Genomic DNA, 21,309 nt, shown 5'->3' on the forward strand with positions numbered 1-21,309 from the left:
TTTTTTTTTTTTACTCTTTCCATCTCAAAAAGAAAAAAAAAAGTTGTTTAGACACGTCCTCAAATTTGGCATTACTATGATGGGATTTCTTATTTTTGAGTTTTATTTTAATTAAGAGTTTGTTCTATTCAACTTAATTTCAGTTCAGTTCAATTTATTTCAACTCCAATTAATTCAGTTCATTTCCTAATTTCCTTCACTCATAAACACTTCATTTTAGCTCTATACAGTTTAGCAGCTCCAATCAGTTCACTTTAATTCACCTCCAATTAGTTCAATTCAGTTCAATAAATCAGAACAGGCCCTAATATCCGACCTTAGTTTGATCAGCTGCCAACTTGTGTAAATTCACACAATTTCATACGATACGAGTTTTTCTTAGCTTGATCAGCCAACTTGAGCATTGGCACGTCACGTAGGCTTGCACAACCATGCTCATGCTCAGCTCTATCCCTAAACATAAGCTTATAGTCTTATACATACATTAAATTAAGTGACATATTGTTGATTGATTTTGAATACATTAAGCTAAGTGACATATATTTGTTTAATAATTTTAGTTCGAGCCCCACGCATGCTTGAGTCATTAAGGGTAGTAGGAGAATAATGTAGGGGTATTACGGTATTTGTGGTACTATGTTTATTCCATTAAAATACTTTTTTAAGGTTAAATTGTTTAGAATATATTTCACCTAGTAATCTAGTACGGAGTACGAAGTATATTTATTTGTGCCCAATTTAGTGTGCATAAAAGTGGGACCCAGCTCAAACATCAACATGAGTCAAAGCATAATAAAGCAATGAGCCAACAACCGTTTGTGTTACCCAATACAACTCTTTTCTTATTTGCTATCTAACCAAACTCACAAGTCACACAATCTCATCTTGGAGTTACTAATGTACCTAATCTTCCTAGGCCTCACCTTAATCACCACCCATTTTGTTTTTTTTTTTTTTGAAAGATAATCACCACCTTATTGGAATAATGTTCCATTTTGCTTGCCACACTGAAAGTTAAAATTAAATTTTCAAAAATTACAAATTGAAACAAATCTAGTAAAATCTCATGATTTTTTTTATTTTATTTTTTTTAAATGATTCAACATATGACATGAAAAGTAAAGGTTTGAATAATGCCAATATCCTAATGTTGCATATAAAATGGAGTTGAGAAGAGTATTTATTAATTATTAATATGAAGCGTTGTTTTTTTGCTATTGGTTTAAAGATGAGCAGTTTTTTTGCTCATTTGCAAAATTTGAGCAAATTTGTCCAAACTCTTCTTCTTGTTTACTTTCTATTCTAACTATGGACTGTAAGTAGACAAAATTAGGTTTTACGAAGTAACTATATGACGAGCACCCAACAATAACAAAAATAATTCCAAACAATTCAACCCAAATATAGTTTTCCATTTTCTAAACAAACGTTATTTTTAATCATTTAAATAGAAATGAACAAAGTTAAATTTTTAAGTCATTAACTCTTAGTGCAAGTTTTGCTCATTTTCTAAACACATGCAACAATGATACTTCAATAAATTACACATAATATAAGAGAAGGTTGGAGCACCACATAAAACTACAACAACAACAACAACAACAAAGCAGCAACAGTTAAATACATTACACATACTTGTATATATTATACATCCAATGGATTAGACTATATGTTAAAACACAGTGAATAGGTAGTTGTACATTTCTACAATCCAACAAGGGAATAACAACAATTTTATTTTTAATGTACTTTCTTATCTCTCTAACAATCACATGATTGTGATTATACACTGCCTCATTGCCTCATGCATCCAAGTATTTGATTAGGACCTCTTTCTCTCCTTTCTCTATTCAATCACTGCATTAAAAAGTATGTGATAGTAAATATTGATATATAGTTCGTGTTAATTATATATTAAGGCATGAAAAAAGAATAGAACATTGTTTGATACAATTAGTAGATAAACATTATGCTATAGATGTCTTAATGCAATCAATTTCTTAAGGTTGTGCATTATGTAATACCTTACTACCTTTAATTTTATAATATCGATCAATGGCTATAAATTAAATTTTATTACTCTCGCTATTAATGCCTGGAATGTGATGTAGGTGATACACAAGCATATCATAGTCTATGTTGATAGTAGTCTAGTTTATTACTCTTAGTTTATACAAAAACATATCATAGTCTAATTTGATAATAGTCTATTTTATTACCCTTAGTTTTTAGAATCTATTTTTATTATTTCTTGTATGGGTGATACAAAATCATATTAGCAAACCCACTTTGTTCAAGTATAACTGAAAGCTAAAAAAAAATAAGTTTAGTCCAAGTACAAGGTTAGAGAACAATAGGATACTACTCTCTTGTGGAAGTTGATAGAAATGTGCACTCTGTAGCCACTGTTGTTTCTTTTCAAATTAATCGCAAAGTTTTCTTTTTTTTTTTGTTTGTTTGTTTAGGAAAATTTAATCTCAAAGTTGTAATGGATTCATTTGCAAAGCAAGTTTGAAGCTAAGAGTCCTATAAATGCCTCAGTTTTACAACAACAGACTTTTTATAGCTTAGGAACTCATTTTTTTGCCGAAATATTGTGTATATCCAAGATCAATAAACAGTAAAGACAGAACAAGCACCAAAATTGATGGTTACCACTGAAACAAAAGTATTCTTAAAATTCAAGACAGCCCTACAAAAGATGAATTCATCTCACCTCACCATCAACTTTGGTGCATTGCGTCGAGTTGACAGACTTCAACACCTCAGAGAGAACCTCAGCAGTTTCATACGCCTTTGTGAGCTGAGCACTGAACACACAATTGTTTAATACGAGTAAGGTGGTAATGAAGCAGCAACAAAGCTGACACAACACTTTGAAATATCTGTTTGGTTCCCGTCATAAGCAACGTAACTCACCGTTCAACCTCATTGTCAGAATTTTGCAATGCTTGAATATACTTGTTGCTGATAAAAACTTTGCATCTCCAGAGCATCATTGCCTCTATCCCTCTCCATCGAAGTTCGTTCAGAATCCTGCAGGGCAGAAATTTGTAAGAATCAGCCAGCCGACGGAAAAAGACAGAATCTCAAAAATAAACTTGCGCCATTGAATGAGGTCAGATGCAGCAATAAAAGAACCGTCCACACTTACATAATAAAAATAGATTTGAAGAAAGAGACCATATTTTCATTTTGCTGCCAACAAATAAATAGAATAATATCAGATACTTAATTCAAGGTCACCACCTATGAATTTTCCCTGCAAAGATAGTTTAATACCAATAGAAAAAGCATGTCCACAAGCTTAGACATTCTAAATATTTAATTTTTTTATATTATAAGTGTTAGATATCGGGAAAACTCCTCAATCTGGAGTGCCTACCATTGATCAAATATATAGAGTTTACAATGCTAGGCCTAATTACATTAGGAATCCTAGATACGATAAACATACAAAATATACATTTAATATTATCCTAATCTGCGACAAATATTATCCTAAATATAATATCTATCACACCCCGCAGTCGTAGCGGGAGGAGGTCGTACGCTAAGACTGGATCTAAATTCCAGAAATAGTTTTCGTGGTAGGCCGTTAGTGAAAATGTCCGCAAACTGATATCTAGTAGGAACATGTAGAACCCGTACTTCTCCCAAAGCAACCTTTTCTCGAACAAAATGAATATCCATTTCCACATGTTTGGTGCGTTGGTGTTGTACCGGGTTGCCAGAAAGGTAGATAGCACTGACATTATCACAATAAACTATAGTAGCCTGCCGAAGAGGACAATGTAACTCAAGTAATAAATTACGAAGCCAACACGCCTCAGAGACAACAATTGCGACGCCTCGATATTCTACTTCTGCACTCGATTTAGACAAAGTATGTTGACACTTAGATGACCAAGACACGAGGTTGTCCCCAAGGTAACAACAATAGCCCGAAGTAGAACGCCGGGTATCGGGACAACCTCCCCAGTCAGCGTCAGTGTAAGTAATCAATCGATGAGAAACAGTAGGATATAAATGTAAGCCGTGATCAATGGTACCCTGAACATAACGCAGAATGCGTTTCAATGCCTCATAATGAGGTTCCCGGGGATCATGCATAAATAGACACACTTGTTGTACCACATAAGAAATATTTGGCCTGGTAAAAGTGAGATACTGAAGAGCACCTGCTAAATTGTGATACAAAGTAGGATCCCGAAAAGGTGGTCCTGCATCTGCACTAAGTTTGGACTTAGTGTCAACTGGAGTAGTTGCAGGTTTACAAGAGGCCATACCTGCACGTTCTAAAATCTCCTGTGCATACTTTTCCTGTGAAAGTAGCATATAAGAGGGTTTGCGGGTCACCGCAATTCCCAAAAAATAACTCAAAGGACCCAAGTCAGTCATAAGAAACTCAGTTTGCAACTGAGAAATAATTCCTGTACGCAACCTGTCAGATGAGGTAGCTAAAATAATATCATCAACATATAGAAGCAAATATGTCATATCATCACCCTGCCGGAAAGTAAAAAGAGAGTTGTCACTCTTGGAAATGACAAAACCCAATTTGACTAGAAAATTTGCAAAGCGTTGGTACCAAGCTCTGGGAGCTTGTTTCAAACCATAGAGTGCCCTGCGGAGCCGACAAACATGAATGGGAGCCCTCCGATCAACAAAACCCGGAGGTTGATGCATATAAACAGTTTCCTGCAAGTCACCATGTAAGAAAGCATTTTTGACATCTAATTGATGTATAGACCACTTTTTAGCCATAGCTAAACTGAGAACAGTACGAATAGTGGCCGGTTTAACTACCGGACTGAACGTCTCATCACAATCCACACCAACTTCCTGCGACCTGCCATCACATACAAGACGAGCTTTGTGCCTTTCAAGGTCACCATTAGACTTGTATTTATGCTTAAAAAGCCACATACAATTAACAACATTCACCCCCGTAGTCCTAGGCACCAATTCCCATGTCCCTGTTTTAATTAAAGCACTATACTCATCATTCATCGCCGCATTCCAATTTTGGTCATTTAACGCTTATTTATATGATTTTGGAAGAGGTGATTTTATGTGAGGTGGACCCGAGTTTTGAACAGTTAGGTTGCAATACTTCGGATTAGGCTTAAAAATGCCCCTTTGACTACGGGTAACACGGGGAGAGGGAGGTGGTGGTCGAGTGGGCTGAAGAGGGGGGATGCCATGCATGGGTGGCGGTGTATAATGTGGGGTGGCTGGGCTGTGAGGTTGGGCCAGCAGTGGAGTTCGCGGGCTAGGCGCAGCTGGGCTGGGTAAGTTGCGGGTTGGCTGTGGGGAGAGATGGAGAGGGCTGTGAGGCAGGGAGGAACGCAGGCCACCTGCGGTTGGGCTGGAAGTGCCACTAGTGGGCCGCGGATGGTTCTGCCATGTGGGTGATTCAGCAGACGCTGGCCCAGGCTGCTGGTCCGTGTGGGCTTGCGGTATTGGGCCATGTGTGTGTGTGGTTTGAGTGTTTGGGTTTGGATTTGTAAGGTGATTTCGTAGGTAATACCGTAATAGTGAGTGAGCAATGGAGATTGTTCATCAATTCCTAAAAAATCATAATCCGAGATTTTATACTTAGCCAAATTTTTATATGGAAAAGTTGACTCATCAAACACCACATGTCGAGAAAGAATAATTTTATTAGTGGTAAGGTCAAGACACTTATAGCCACGATGATTTGAAGGATAGCCTAGGAAGACACAAGGAGTGGATTTTGGAGCAAGCTTGTGAGGAGCAGTGGCGGCTAAATTTGGGAAACAAAGACAACCAAAGACTCTTAGATGATCATAAGAGGGGTTCTTGCGAAAGAGAGCTTGAGTCGGGGTCAAGTTGTGTAAGGACTTGGTTGGCAAAATATTTAGAAGATATGTAGCGGTCTCTAAAGCATGAACCCAAAAGGTCGGAGGAAGAGAAGCATGGAATAGTAAAGTGCGCTTGACATTATTTATGGTGTGAATCATACGTTCGGCTTTGCCGTTTTGGGAAGAGGTTTGAGGGCATGAGAATCTAAACACCATTCTATTATCTAGACAAAATTTTTTAAACGGATCATTGTCGAATTCACGACCATGGTCACTTTGAAAGCATTTAATGGGTCTTTCAAATTGTGTTTGCACATATTGTCTAAAAGAAAGAAAAGATTGGAAGGCTTGAGATTTAGAAGCTAACGGAATTGCCCAAACATAATGAGTAAAATCATCAAGTAGAACCAAATAATATTTGTGACCATTACTACTACAAATAGGAGATGTCCACAAATCGGCATGAACAATATCAAAAGCACAATAAGTTTTACTATTCGAATCATAAAACGGAAGTCTAACATGTTTCCCTATTGGACAAGAATTACAAAAACTGGAGTGATTCTCCTTATTGAATTCAATAAGATTATTGCTCCTAAGAAAGCTCAAAGAAGGTGCTCCCGGATGTCCTAGACGGTCATGCCAAGTGGTAGGAGCGACTGTGGTGAGAGAAGTGGCAAGACAAGTACTCGGATTATTGGTGGTGATGGGATAGAGGTCCCCGGAACTACTGCATCTGGTGATTACCCTCCCCGTTCGTAGGTCCTTCACAGAAAAGCCATTAGGGTCAAACTCAATAGAAACCAAATTATCAGAAGTAAATTTACGAACAGAAATAAGGTTTTTAATGATTTGAGGGGCGAGGAGTACATCTTTTAGAGCTAAGGGTGTGTTCGGGACATTAGTGTGACCATAACCAGTAATTGGAATACGAGACCATTGCCTACTAAAATATGATTATTAGTGCTTAAATTAAACAGGGGAAGAAGATTACCGGAAGTATGAGTCATGTGGGAGGTGGCTCCCGAATCCATATACCATCCGTTGTCCGGTGTGGATAACCCAGGTGAAGAATAAGCACTACCAAGGTCCGTTGGAGTCATAGGCGGACCAAGCATGGGTGATCCAACATAGTAAGACTGCTGTTGTGGACTTGGAGTATTGGGCCTTTGCTGAAGGTGGCCTGAAGTGGGAAAGGGGGCCGGTGGTATAGTCCACTGCTGAGGCCAATAATATTGTTGTTGGGGCCAGGCCCAATGTTGGCCTATTGGGCCCGTTTGTGGCTGTTTTGAAGAAGCAGTTTGCGTGCCCTGTTGCTGTGTAGAGTCACCACGACCTTGGGCTTGACCACCACGACCTTGACCACGGGTCTTGCCGCGGCCGCCCTTTCCTCCGCCGCGACCACGACCTGCTCCACCACTGCAGCCACCGCCAGTCGCCGGCGACTGGTCAGAAGGTGGCGCCGAGCTCTGCTGTGCGACAAAGGAGGAGGCAGGGGCGGTGTTCTCTGTGTTGCGGCGCGACTCCTCCAGGAGAAGTCGAGAGCGCGCGGTGTTGAAGGATGGGAGGGGGTCCGTTTGCGCAATCATTGTAGCGACGGTGTCGTAATCAGTCTTGTGTAGTCCGACCACCATACGAAGGACTAATTTTTGATCGGAAATAGGTTGATCGACATTCGCTAGTTGATCGGCAATACTCTTAAGGTGTTGACAGAAAGTAGTTACGTTCTGGAAGCCGTCAAGGTGAATTGCATTCAATTGAGTTTCAAGATACACTGCCCTCGTGCTCTTGTTGTCTTGAAAGATGTCCTTGATACGATCCCAAGTCTCTTGTGCAGTAGAATTCCTACCAAGAATTGTTTCAAGAAGGTCCGTAGATATGGTGCCATAGATCCACTGTTTTACTATTGCGTCGAGCCGTTTCCACAAGGTGTCAGAAATATAGGCAGGCCGTGGAGTATTGGAGTCTATGTGGTCTAGAACATCATATGCGCAGACATGGTTTTCAAATAATTCGACCCAGTTCGAATATTGAACTTTCTCATAATCTAGAGTTAGAGGGATTGAATTTTTGATGTTTGTCACAGTGAGAGCGGGGTGAAACTCAGGGGAAGAGGGTGGAGGAGGTGGTGGTGGTGGCGTGTCACCATCCTTGGCCATGGTCGAGGATTAGGGACAGAATTAGGGGTAAAGCGGAAGCAAGAAGAAAAATTTTTGATGAAAAAAATTAATCAGGATCGAAAACCTAAAGCTGTGATATCATGTTAGATATCGGGAAAACTCCTCAATCTGGAGTGCGTACCATTGATCAAATATATAGAGTTTACAATGCTAGGCCTAATTACATTAGGAATCCTAGATACGATAAACATACAAAATATACATTTAATATTATCCTAATTTGCGACAAATATTATCCTAAATATAATATCTATCAATAAGTACAAAGAAGAAAGAGTTTATTATACACAGGACAACATATAAATTAATCACGCTTTGGCACCAAACAATTTGGCACCTGAGAGCTGGCTGCAACCCCACTCATGTAAATTAATCACACTTGAGGTGCTCTTTCTGGTTGAATATGGCGATTTATCGACCACAATAAGAGGTCATATACATCTTAACTGTCCACTATCATTATCCCAAGACAAAATCCATAAATGCAACTCAGATTAGACAATGGTGTGAAACCTTTTCTAGCCTTTGAAGAATTGCAGTTTTGAATTGACGGACACCACGTCCACTGGAAGTGGGATCCAAACAATGCGCTTCCTCAAATGTGTAGAACCTACCTGCAAGCCACCATATTTAATCAATGTAAAATGCTTTGAACAGTAGAAATGAATTTAAATTTCACTGTAATTAGATTATACACTTTAACCGGATTCCTGAAAAAATGGATCACTCTCCCAAGATTATACAGAGAAAAGCATCAAAGAGAGGAGGAAAAACGAAATAATAGACATCATACCATTTCATAAAAGTTTTCATCTTCGGGTACAAACACAGACCTCTACTTTCTAATGCTTTGGTGGAAAAAAAAAAAAAGTTACATCACAAAATGACAAAGCTAATTTCAGCTCAACCTTGAAAACACCTAGCCATTGCAATTATTTCCGGTTAATAAAGGCAAAATTGGCCTTAACAGCATCAACTATGGTTTGATTGCACCCAATAGCATGACCTTAAGCGGGTGCACCCACACTATGAACTTAAAAAAGCATTTTAACTCTTTTTTTTTTTTTTTTTTTGTGTGTTCGCGCGATATTTATAGCTCTCTCAATAATCTATAATGTTCGTAAAATGAGCAGCCTACAGCCTCACACCTCCTCCCCAATGTCCCAAACTTACAAAATCACCATTTTTAGTGATTGGGAGCCAAAGATACACATACAACCAAAATATATAAAAAAAAAAAAAAAAAAAATACTGGTACTTTGAAAAAATGAAATTTGAAAACATACATAGATGTCCTAGGATTAAGCTTTTCGACTTCATTGGCAGCACAAAGGATGGGAACAGCAATCTCAGCCAGAGAAGACGGAACAACATAACCGTCAAAAGCGGTATCACCAGGGTTCCCTGCCGTTTGAGTTGGTTGATCAGAACCACCACCTATGGAAGCAAACGGCGACGCCATCTTCCAACTACTTAATTATATCACTTCAAAATCTCTGCCAAAATTTAAACAATAGCTTTATGCAGTACAATCAAATCATTCCTGGCTTAGGTTAACCAAGCTTAAAGTTACTAATCCAATTACATAAATAAAAACTTCTTCAATTCAATCAAATCACTCATAAGATAGATTAATCGAGCTTATAGTTACTAATCCAATTACATACAAATAAAAACACACGCATTTAATTTATATAAATTCAATCAAATCACTCATAAGATAGATTAATCAAACTTTAACTAACCCAATTATATACAATTAAAAACACTCGAATTTCATTTCATTTCATTTAAATTCAATCATTCAATCAAATATTCAATCTAAATTAAATAACTCAAAAACCACAAATATAAAAATAAGAATCAAACGAACAGGCAATTCAAGGGAGAGAAAGCAGCATGCATCGAGCTAATTATTCACTGTATTAAAATTGAAAATCAATTAAATTCAATCACTATAATGACCAAGTATAGTAAAAAAATTACCAAAAAAAAAAAAAAAAAAAAAGAAAAAAAAAAGACGAAAACAGAAAAAAAATCGACAGCATAATAATTCAATTAAAGCAATCAGAATACTGTAAATTAGATTAAGAAGAAAATGAAGGTGTAGAGAGAGAAAGAAGTACCAGTAGAGAGAGAAAATGGAACTAAGAAATACAGAGTAAGGGAAGAGAACAGCATCGAGCTTAAATAGAGTAAAAAAAAAAGTGCGCGAATATTGTGAATTTACGTTATTACCCTGGTTGATTTTTGTGATGTTGGTGTTTATAGGTGTAGTTTCTGGGAGAGTAGGGGTAGCTTTGAGAAAGTGATTCGAATTTCAAAAAAGTGAAGATTTAAAAAGTAGCGTAGATTGTACAATGGTTTTTTCTTAATCTCAACCATTTATTTCATTCTTTCAATCTTAATCAATCATTATTACTTTGTTTTATATAAAAAAGAATACTCCCTCCGTTTTTAAATACTTGCTTCACTTTTCTTTTTCAGCCGTTTTTAAATACTTGCTTCACTTTTCTTTTTCAGCCGTTTTTAAATACTTGCTTCACTTTTTTTTTTCAACCATTTTTAAATACTTGCTCCACTTTTCTTTTCTCGCTCCATTTTCTTATTTGAAAAGCTTTTACAATATTTAATTCATTTCTTTCACGTAGTGGACCTAGCATAAATCACATTTTATTAATTTTATATTATCTCTCCCCCAATTCTCTCCACCACTTTTGTTTTTTTACATTTTTTTTATTCTTTCACCTACCCCACTATCTCCATATTTTATTACTTTCTCCATTTTCTCCTAAAACTCCGCGCATGGAGAAATGGAGCAAGTATTTAAAAACGAAGGAAGTAAAAAAAAAAGGGATAAAATAGAAGCTTTTGTGTGCGACCGAACTCACTGTAAGTCTAATATATCTGACAATAATATTCTAATATAGTAATATATGACGTTAATAATCTACTATCTGATTTTAGTCGTATTTTAGAGAAGGATATTGGGGGTGTGGCTTTACCACGCCTTGTCCCTCCGTAGTTAGGTGCTTTTGGTTGCCAGTAGTTGCTAGTTTATTATTTTTGTTTTGTCTTTCTTCTTATTGGTCACGTACCTCATTTGAATAATAAATAAATAAATAAATAAATAAAATCTCTTATCGGACATTAATAATCTAATATAGATATATTAGATTATTAATGTAGATATTCGAATAGTAATGTCATGTATTAGAATATTATTATCAAATATATTAGACTCACCTTGAGTTCGATTCACCCAATTTTATTTCGAGAATGAAATTGAGAAACATAGACACTCCTCAAAATTAGAAATTTTTACTCCGTATTTAGGAACAAAGATTTTAGGTGAAATTAAACTTTAATTTAGAGACGGATGGACCAATAAGGAATAACGTTGATTTTCACTTAGTGAAATAGATATTCAATGTTCACACATTCTTACACGTGATTAGCTACACCATTAATTAATAGCATAAGCATGACGCATGTGGTTGCTTCACATAAAATTAATGTAAGCAATTAATTAAATAATGGGGTGATGAAACGAATTACCTTAATAGGTGAAGGCGTGAGGCATTACTATGATAGAATTACAAGATTACTTTTATAGTTTTATGTATATAATATTCAAAATAAAAAAAGGATGGTTACTTGAATTAACGAATGAAATTACTACTGCTATATTTTTATAATTGATTAATGTTACTATTTTAGGTTACATATATAGTAAAAATAAAGTTACTATTATAAATACTTGAGGTTACTCACATTAATAAATAAATAAGCTTATTTTCATAAACAAATGTGATCAAACCACGTAATTAACCACACGACCCAATACAAAGAGTAGTTTAATGTCACAAAACCTCAATAGCGGCCTGGTGGCCGTGGTGGGCGATACCTCGAATTAAGCTATTATGTGTACAGATAATATACTACTTCCGTTTCACAAATAGAATGAATATATCTTAGATTTTGTTACTTGAAGATTACTTAGGGAGTATTCCGTATTTAAAAGAGAGGATTATTTGACGATTACTTGAGGGAGCAATACTGTAGTTGTCTTCCCAAAAATAGAAACTACTCCTTTGTTTAATAAAAGTTCTCTGTGCCTCTAAATGCTGCTCAAATCTGTAAAAGAGCTTCAATTGTTTCATTCTCAAGCCATTAAATCCGGTTTACAATCCAGCATCTTCACATTCAACAATCTCATCCATTGTTATGCAAAACATGGGTTTTTGCGGTATGCCCACAAACTGTTCGACGAAATGCCTGAAAGAAATGTATTCACTTGGAACACTATTATTGCTGCCCACTTGAAGAATCAAGACATAAAGACAGCTGAACTCCTTTTCAAGTCTTCCCCATACAAGGATTTAGTGACTTACAACTCTATGCTATCTGGGTATGTTAATGCTGATGATAAACCCGAGCACGAATCGAGTGATCAAGCTCTTAGACTCTTTGTTGAGATGCAATCATCTCAAGTTAATGGTGATAGTGGTAGAAACATTGATGAGTTTACTATCACTACTATGCTTAACTTGGTTGCTAAGTTATCTTTCGCGTCTCTAGGAATGCAGTTGCATTCATATATGGTGAAAAGTGGGAATGATCATAGTGGATTTTCTTGTAGTTCACTTATTGACATGTATTCTAAATGTGGGTGTTTTCAAGAAGCAATTCGGGTTTTTAATGATTGTCGTGGTGGATTGGATTCGGTATCTAAGAATGCTATAGTAGCTGCTTGTTGCAGGGAAAGTAAGTTGGATTTGGCCTTGGATATCTTTTGGCACGAGGCTGAGTTGAATGACACTATATCTTGGAACACAATTATTTCCGGTTTTGTTCATAACGATCTTCATGAGAAGGCATTGAGATTATTCATTTGCATGATGGAAAATGGGATCAGATTGAATAACCATACCTTTGCTAGCATCTTAGGTGCCTGCTCGGGTACAAGGAGCCTGGGAAGGAAGTCCATGCACATGTTTTGAAGGCTGGATTTATCGAGAATTCTTTTATCAGCAGTGGTATTGTAGATGTTTATTGCAAGTGTGGTAATATGGATTATGCTAAATCTGCCTATACAGCATTTAGCATGGGGAACGCCTTTTCAATCAGTTCGATGATTGTGGGATACTCATCAATAGGCAACATGGTGGAAGCGCGAAGGCTTTTTGACACATTGCTTGAGAAGAACTCTGTAGTTTGGACTGCTTTGTTTTCAGGGTATGTGAAATCACATTGTTGTGAAGCAGCATTTGAACTTTTATCAGAGTTTCTAGCTAAAGAAGTAAATATTCCAGATGTTTTGATATTGATGACTCTACTCGGTGCATGTGCTATACAAGCCTCCTTGCATCCTGGTAAGCAGATTCATTCTTACATACTAAGGATTGGTATGAAATTAGATAATAAACTTCAGAGTTCAATGATCGACATGTACTCAAAATGTGGCCACATAACATCTGCTGAGAGAATTTTCTCAGAAGTCAAAGAGAAGGATTCAGTCCTTTATAATGTGATGATTGCTGGTTATGCTAATCATGGGCAAGAAAGTGAGGCCATTAAGTTGTTCGAGGAGATGTGTGAGAGAAATATTAGACCAAATGCTGCAACTTTTGTGGCTCTTTTATCAACTTGTCGGCATGCTGGCTTGGTGGAATCAGGTGAAAAGCATTTTGATGCCATGGAAAGAGATTATGGTATACAACGAGAAGTTGATCACTATGCTTGTATGATTGATCTCTATGGAAGGGCTCATAAACTGGACAAGGCGGCTGCCTTAATGGAAAAAATTCCTTTTGAACCAGATGCTGTTTTATTGGGTGCTTTTTTAAATGCTTGTAGGATAAACGGGAATTTAAATCTGGCCAGAGAAACAGAGGAAAAGCTGTTGAGAATTGAGGGTGAAAATGGGTCTCGTTATGTGCAATTGGCTAATGTATATGCTTCAGAGGGGGATTGGGATGAGGTAGGGAGGATTAGGAAGAAGATGAAAGGGAAGGTGATCAAGAAGCTTGTAGGATGCAGTTGGATACATCTGGAGAAAGGTGTTACTGTCTTTACTTCTGGTGACACATCTCACTTGAAATCCGATGCAATCTACTCTTTGCTTGCATGTTTAGTAGCAGAAATTAACCACCTTGCCTTGTTCGAAAGATCTGCTTGCAGATAAAATGAATTAATTCCTGGGAACTATGTCATGAAGATGTCTGCTGTGACCTTATAGTATCCGCTTCTGAAAGAATTTGAACTAATTGTGCTTGACAGGAGTAGATTCTTCATAAACTGAGAAATCAAATAATGGGTTTCAACTATGTGAAGATATTTAATAAAAAGGGGAAGGAACCCCAAGTATGGCTTTATCTAATAAAAATTCAGTATGCAAGTCTGTTTGAATTACTCTCCAGCTGTTGAGTGGGGGTGGGGTGAGGAGAGTGAGGGAAGGTCGGGGAGTCTTAATGATCAACAAAAGTGCCTTATTTTTTGGGCAGGTTAGTTTTATACTTTTATCTCTCGCATACTCCATACATTTTCCTTATTTAATTCTTGCTAATTTAGGTTGGATTTGGTTCAGCTGAATAATTTTGAACTGAAATCGTTTTTAGATTTCAAGTTTCAATATCTGTTTGATTCTTAAGTCAGAAAATCTGGATAAGAGGGGGGGGGGGGGGGGGGGTGAGGAGAGCTAAAGTGGAGGAAAGGAGGAAGATATGGTATATGGTGGACAGTGTGACACTTTTTTTTTTCCCTTCAAATTAGGGACATCTCTTCCATCTTCGAGGATATTATATTTCACCTACATATTTATTTTTCTCTTTCTCACATGCTAAACATAGGAAAAATATTAAAAGTAATTGTTTGGAATATAATGTTCCCTTCGATTAAACTGGCTCGTTATGTTTATACCTGTTTGAGTTTCAATATTATAGTTCACACTTACGTTCTCAGTACACAATTTAGTTACAACATGAGCCTTTTCCTTATTTGTTGACTAATGGTTCTATTTAAGTAAAGTTCAATATTTTAGTTTGATATTAATGATGTTTTACTCTTTACTTGATGGCTTCCAATTATATGTCACTAAATTACAATCTTATTTTTGATCTTGTTTCTAATGTTGATATTTTTGAAAAAGTATTTATATTTTGTTATCACCAATTTGGAAGAGTATTCTCCTAACATAAGTGTGAACAATAATATTGCAGTTCTACCTTTTGGTCTGAGCCACTCAACTGTGATATAGGCTGATTGATTTGCACGAGCTTTGGTGTAAGAAGATCTACAACCATGCTCCTTGGAGCAGTTTGAACATCTAAAGTAGTATGTTTTTCTTTAACCTACATGAAGATTTGTTTGAGTTTTGATTGTTATGAATGAGTATGCAATATTTTTATTTTTTTTTAAAATTATGTGTCTAATAAATAGTTGATACCCCGTTTAATCGTAGTTATGGCTATTCGTGGGAGTATAATGTTTATTTTGGCCTCACCATCCCAAGAAAACTGAGGAAAACCAATTGTTGGTTGTTTAATGGTGTGGTATCCTTCGTCCTATGGTTATAGCTCACAATTTGATTGGTATACATTCATTTAATTTTGCTTTTATACGCTGTAATACCCACCAATTGAACACATTTATTACTCTCCAAGAAGAAAATATTGACACCCTGGAAACAAGGGGTTAGATATTCAAGAATTTGTTATAACGTTTTACGTTGTACGATTATGCAGTTTGCAGCATATATAGATATATATAAAGTTTAAAGTTTATAACGGAAAACGAACTGAACCTTGGTTACAGTACTATAACGGAAAACGAACTGAACCCTTGGTTACAGTTTTATAACGGAAAACAGAACTGAACCTTGTTTAAAGTTCTAGACACATAAAATTTAAAACACAATTCCTAATGGCATATAAAATATAAAACACGATTCCTGATAGAGCTGCCACTATAAAATGCTAATACATAGGGATACAATCAGTCAACCTCCTTCTTGATAACCATAGTAGCAGAACCAGTCACACATATTGGCTGACCAGAACCAGTCATACTTATTGGCTCTTCCCCCTGCTGACGAGACCCAGGCATCACAGTGATACCATCAGCAGAATTTGCTAAGTGCATTTCCCTCTTCCTGATCTTACTTTCACGACGTTTCTTCCGCTCATCAGGTGTCTCATCCTTGTAATGAATCTGAGTATGTGCTGAATACCTATTTCCATTCTCAAAAACAACATGACACTTAGGGCAAGTGTACGGGCCATACTTTTTGTAGGGATGACTCCTATACATAGAAGATCTTCTTGTTTGAGATGCAGGTTCAGTTGTTGCGTTGTTGTTATTAGGTTCAGAAGCTTGTCCTGCCACTTCTTCTGATGCAGGGTGAATTTCAGGAAAAGTTGGATTTGGTTGAGGATTAAATGAATTAAAATGGAGTGTGCCATTTCCATCAACAAGGATCGGATTTTGGTGGTTTGGTGAATTCAGTATTGAACTTGGAAAAGAAGGAACGGGATTGTACTTCTCACCACGGTATCTAAATGGTCGATTGAATAAACTTAAACCCATTGTATTTTGAGAAGTGGTGCGACTTTGATTAAGAATTCTTTGGCATAGGTTGGATGGTTGTCCTTTATGTGTGGACAAACTGACTATATTCTGTCTTAGGTATGAAATAGCAGTAGGAATCTCTTGCTCAGAGTTTGTAACATACGTACCTCGAGTATTTCCACTTCCTGTAGCAACAACGGGAGAAGCATATTGTGAATGAAGTCTTGTGAACCGGGGGCTACCATTTGTTTCTGAATACCTATTCAGTATGGGTTCTTGGTTCGGGCCTAGATTTAAAAATGGCTGCTGGACATGTGAAGATGCAGGATTGAAGATGTTTATAATTGGGGGAGTACTTGATGAACCTGCAGAAGGACTATTGCTTGCAAATTGAGAAACGGGGTTATTGTTCAGGAGGTTGATATTGAGGGAAGAACTGTTTCCCACAAAAATATTCAAGTTTACATTGTTTTGAGGTTGTATAGGATAGGAATCAGATGAGCTATGCGCATGGAGACCAAAAGGTATGTGAAGGTTTGATCTCCTAGTCCTTGCTCCATCCAGATGATGATGGGAGGACTGTTGATCAATCACAGGATTGGCCTGATTTTGGTGAGAAGACAAGGTGCTACTTGAGTTGAGAGAGAGGGACAGAGAGAGGTTAATATCAACTGCACCAAGACCATCAGAGGTTGGTGCAAGTGTTGTGCCATGGACACCATGCTCAGATTGGCTAGGGTGATTGGGGGATGCCATGGTGATGAAGAGAAGGGCTATAAAAACTGATAGAATGAGTTTCATTGAGGATGGAATGGCTATTGGTGAGTTAATGAGAAGTGGGAAGGCCCTGTTTATAGATGGCTCGGTATCACACTATTGGATGCCTCTGCCAGATAAGCCTTTTGTTAATTATGGAAACATATCAGGGAGATTTCTAGAATCATGAATAATCTACCCTATCACGATTCACATTGGAGGACATTTAATGCTTTTTTAAATTTAGAAGATCATAGCCTCATAGGAGATATGCTTTTTAAGTAACAAATCATGATTCTATTTTGTTTGACTAAAGGCCCATTTTCATAATTCAGTATTCAGTTTTGTGTAGGAAATGACAGCAAAGGTCAGAGTCATATCAGAATATAGTACTCGTGTTAAGCTAATTACTACCTCCGTTTCTTTTTATGTGCAACAAAGGAAAATTTTATGTCTCACAAATAATACCCTTTTGTTGCACATAATAAGAAACGGAGGTAGTATCATATTCCAGATTCATTAAATGGCTAATTAGGTGTTGCACTCAGATTCACTTGAACTTTGTGTACCGGGAAATTTACTACCAATTTGTTCTTCTATTATTTTATCTCATTTTATTTTTATTCCCTTTTTTCATTTTTTTCATACATAATGCCTTGAATTATCTCTATGTTCACAACCTGAGGATCGTTATACATTATACTTTAAGGGTAAACAATCAGTTTCATAGTTTGAAAAGAAGCTTGCCTGATATTTAAGCTGTTAACGACAACCTTTAATGAATTTGCTTGGCCTGCCTCTTAAATTACCCTATGTCAAATCAAGCATTGTATCTAAGTTTAACCTTTTCACAAGTCTATTAGTTTAGCAGTGGTTTTAATCTTTTTAATCTTCTTCAAGTGGACACTAGCCATAGTAACAGCACAAATTAATGTACACTGAGTGCACTAGAATTATGGTCCGTATTATCCATCACAATTACATGACAAAGTTTGACTGACAAGGATGATTATGACAAAAAAGGTAGCATGCAGAAGAACCCTAGCTAATACTTAGTTGCTGATAATCACAATTGCACACATTAGTAAATAGTAATTGCTTTTAGCCTCAACTATTAAACTCTTGTTTGTGAACAGGAAAACAGTTTTATTTACAGTATATATGACAGACAGTGTGGTTAGTTTCATTTTCCTTTCTCTCTTCTTTGTCTTTGTTACTGGCTTATTCCTTACAGATGGGTGAGTTGATATCTGTCTATGGAATCATAACGAGATGATTCTATCGGAATCTGATCTAAAAAATGATAGATTGTAAATCATATCAGGTTGAAACCTAGATTAATTAATTATAATACTGAATGTAGAAGAGAAAACTATCTAAAATCCTGTTAGATTTCCATGTAACCAGAATAAACGTCATACAAAAGCGAATTTTGTTACTTATTGTTTCCTAAGATGAACAATGTTACTATGTTGGCAACTTAGCATTGAGCTCTGCTGCTAAAGTTCTTAGCTTTGCCTTAGTTCTTGACCTTTACCAAAAACTATTTATGATCTTAAGTGGCTTCGTTGAAGGAAGCAATGGGAGGGCTCCTGCCCACTCTGTTTTACTCAAAGTGTTCATATTGTTGTCTGACATTTAGTACAACTAAATGCTCAGTCTCTTTCATTTGCTTAGTGAGCTACAACATTTTGTGCATGCTAGATAAATAAATTGTTCTGCATATATTTTGCATCAGGTGTAGTAGGAAAACACAATTTTTTTTTCAACCGTCTGGATTCTAACCAAATTCCTATTTTAAAAGTTGATTAAACTCCTTTCAGATGCATCCTACATAGCTAAAACTAATGAATTCTCATTGTTAAGAGGGCCATTTTATTATTATGTCGCCAATATTTTTTCTACACGTCCTTAGTTTCGGTAGGTGTATTTTGCTTTCCATTTCTCATTTTTTTTTTCTGTGTTATTGTGTTTATAGTAATTGCATAATCTTATGATACTAATTAAGCTTCTTCAGTAGTTTTATCCCTTCCTAAGAACCCAAATATTACTGTTGAGACTTGAGAGAACTTGAACTTCATCCTCTCTCAACCACCACTAGAGGGTGTTGGTGGATGGTTAGATACTTGGATAATATATTCTCAAACAGAAACAATCCATGATTCTTTTTCAACTCAAACTCATCATATCGTCATTTAATTCCTGATTCTTGCTTGAGCAGCACCTCAATCTTTCTAACTTCTCTTCCCAGTTTCTTTCTAGAGCCAAATATGGGTTCAATTTATGAAACAGACAACTATATCTTATCCATTCCTTGTCCCTCAGTTTCACCGTTGCAAAAAGTTCTAGTACATTAGTGAGAAATCATTCATCTTGCTATTCTATTACTCTCCTCTCCTAGATGACACTAGAAGCTGTAATCCTTTGGTTCAGACAAGCCAAGTTCATAGCTATTTTCACTAGGCTTTACTTTTTCCTATAATTCCTTAAACTACATTACATATGGATCAATACATGCTGTTTAATTGTTTGTTTTATTAAAGTAGCCAATAATCTAGCAACCAAGCTATTGACATTAAATATGTTTAACTTACCATGGTCAGCCATAAATCAGTGCTTTTCGTTGTTTTAGAATGAAATGATTGAAATCTTGCATCCTGAGAAATATTTTGGGTCTAATAAGTATAACTATTCCTTTGATGATAACTGAAATAACATAGATGCTTTGTGGCACAGGTTCTACCAATCAGCATAACTGCTGTAGCATTAGTGAGCTGAATGGGCAAATTTCTGCTGTGTTGCAAACTACCATCTCAAAGGCTCATGCTGGAGAGACGTTGTTTTTGTGTAAGACTGATATTTTGATGTAGTGAAAGGCACCTGAAGGAGATTTACAAACTAGGAAGAGTAATTTCACAAATGAAGACTGTGTAACATGTTATTCAGTACTGGCATGCAATGCCTTGGGTGCACGTATGAGTTACCATGCCTAGAAAAAGAAGTTGGAGGTGCCAAAGATCACCCCTAACTGTCTTAGCAACCACGTGATTTGACTGGAGTTTGTGTCTGCTCTGGCTCTTGGATAACAAAGCTATGGTAATTATTCGATGAATACCTTTTGATAGTAAGTTTAATTTTATATATTATAAGATGGAGTTATATGTGAAGAGATTTTGGGAGTAAGGTGTAGAGGTCTTATTCATTTTCTTCTATTTTTCCCCACATGCTGAAATATGTTGTACTTTTCTCACTTTTTTTAATGGTAAGGGGACACCTACTTCAATGACGATGATGTAAGCCAGGGTTTTTGTGTTTTCAGGTGGGGGTTTAGCCACTGCTCTCGCACCTACATGCATGTCAAGCTCTTGAGTTCAGACATGAATAAATCCTTAGCAGATTTTATTTGTAGTTTTTGATAATGTAGTCAGATTCATTTTCACTCATCTTACCTCAAGGTATACATGAAGCTACTGAGAAGATCTGAAAGTGTTACAGTGTCTTTTTGTATGGGATTTTTTTTTTTTTTTTTTTTTTTTGGGGGGGGGGGGTGTTGGTTAAATTGATTTTGAAATTTTCCACGTCAGGTGCTTAATTTGTGTTTATGTTATGTCATTCAGAGTTTAATTATGGCAGTGGTGGTATTGTTAGACTGATATTGCTAATGTTGGAGGGATGAGGATAAGTTGGTGCTTCGATGGAGTCGTCTTAAGAAGCATTCGTCATTGCTTATGATATACTTTGCATAAGATAACTTACATAAATCTTTAGTTTCTACGGTTAAGTAGTATTCTTGTTTCTCTTTGATGTTTTGCCGCCATAACTATGTTATAAATCTTCAAGATGCTGCTTGTTACCTGTTTGGTACGTTTTGCTTTTGAGAATTTTTTTTCAGTGAGATTTCTATGGGTATAATGATATATGTAAAAGTTGTCTTAATCAAATGGTGGCTTATCATGGGATTAAGGCTTTGATTGATT

General features: G+C 36.5%; 3 long non-coding RNA genes and 1 pseudogene across 5 annotated transcripts; 2 read left to right on the forward strand and 2 right to left on the reverse strand.

Moving 5' to 3' along the window:
- Positions 1–1,713: 1,713 nt before the first annotated feature.
- On the reverse strand, positions 1,714–2,832 carry LOC145575839 (uncharacterized). Its single transcript, XR_014098279.1, has 2 exons — positions 2,717–2,832; positions 1,714–1,857 (listed from the first exon to the last, which is right to left on the reverse strand). It is a non-coding gene; the product is annotated as an uncharacterized LOC145575839 (long non-coding RNA).
- Positions 2,833–8,096: 5,264 nt separating this feature from the next.
- On the reverse strand, positions 8,097–10,160 carry LOC145575840 (uncharacterized). 2 transcript variants are annotated; one of them, XR_014098281.1, is made up of 3 exons: positions 10,135–10,160; positions 9,295–9,504; positions 8,097–8,622 (listed from the first exon to the last, which is right to left on the reverse strand). It is a non-coding gene; the product is annotated as an uncharacterized LOC145575840 (long non-coding RNA). The 2 variants fall into 2 exon arrangements; XR_014098280.1 differs by lacking the exon at positions 10,135–10,160 and having other exon boundaries at positions 9,295–10,127.
- Positions 10,161–12,081: 1,921 nt separating this feature from the next.
- On the forward strand, positions 12,082–14,271 carry LOC145575841 (putative pentatricopeptide repeat-containing protein At3g18840 pseudogene; annotated as a pseudogene).
- A 141-nt stretch (positions 14,272–14,412) lies between these two features.
- LOC145575842 (uncharacterized) lies at positions 14,413–20,788 on the forward strand. Of its 2 annotated transcripts, XR_014098283.1 has the most exons (3): positions 14,413–14,514; positions 15,229–15,343; positions 20,069–20,788. It is a non-coding gene; the product is annotated as an uncharacterized LOC145575842 (long non-coding RNA). The 2 variants fall into 2 exon arrangements; XR_014098282.1 differs by lacking the exon at positions 20,069–20,788 and having other exon boundaries at positions 15,229–15,627.
- The last annotated feature ends 521 nt before the right edge of the window (positions 20,789–21,309 follow it).

Source organism: Chenopodium album, chromosome 13 (assembly GCF_948465745.1).
Source record: "Chenopodium album chromosome 13, dcCheAlbu1.1, whole genome shotgun sequence".
NCBI lineage: Eukaryota > Viridiplantae > Streptophyta > Magnoliopsida > Caryophyllales > Amaranthaceae > Chenopodium > Chenopodium album.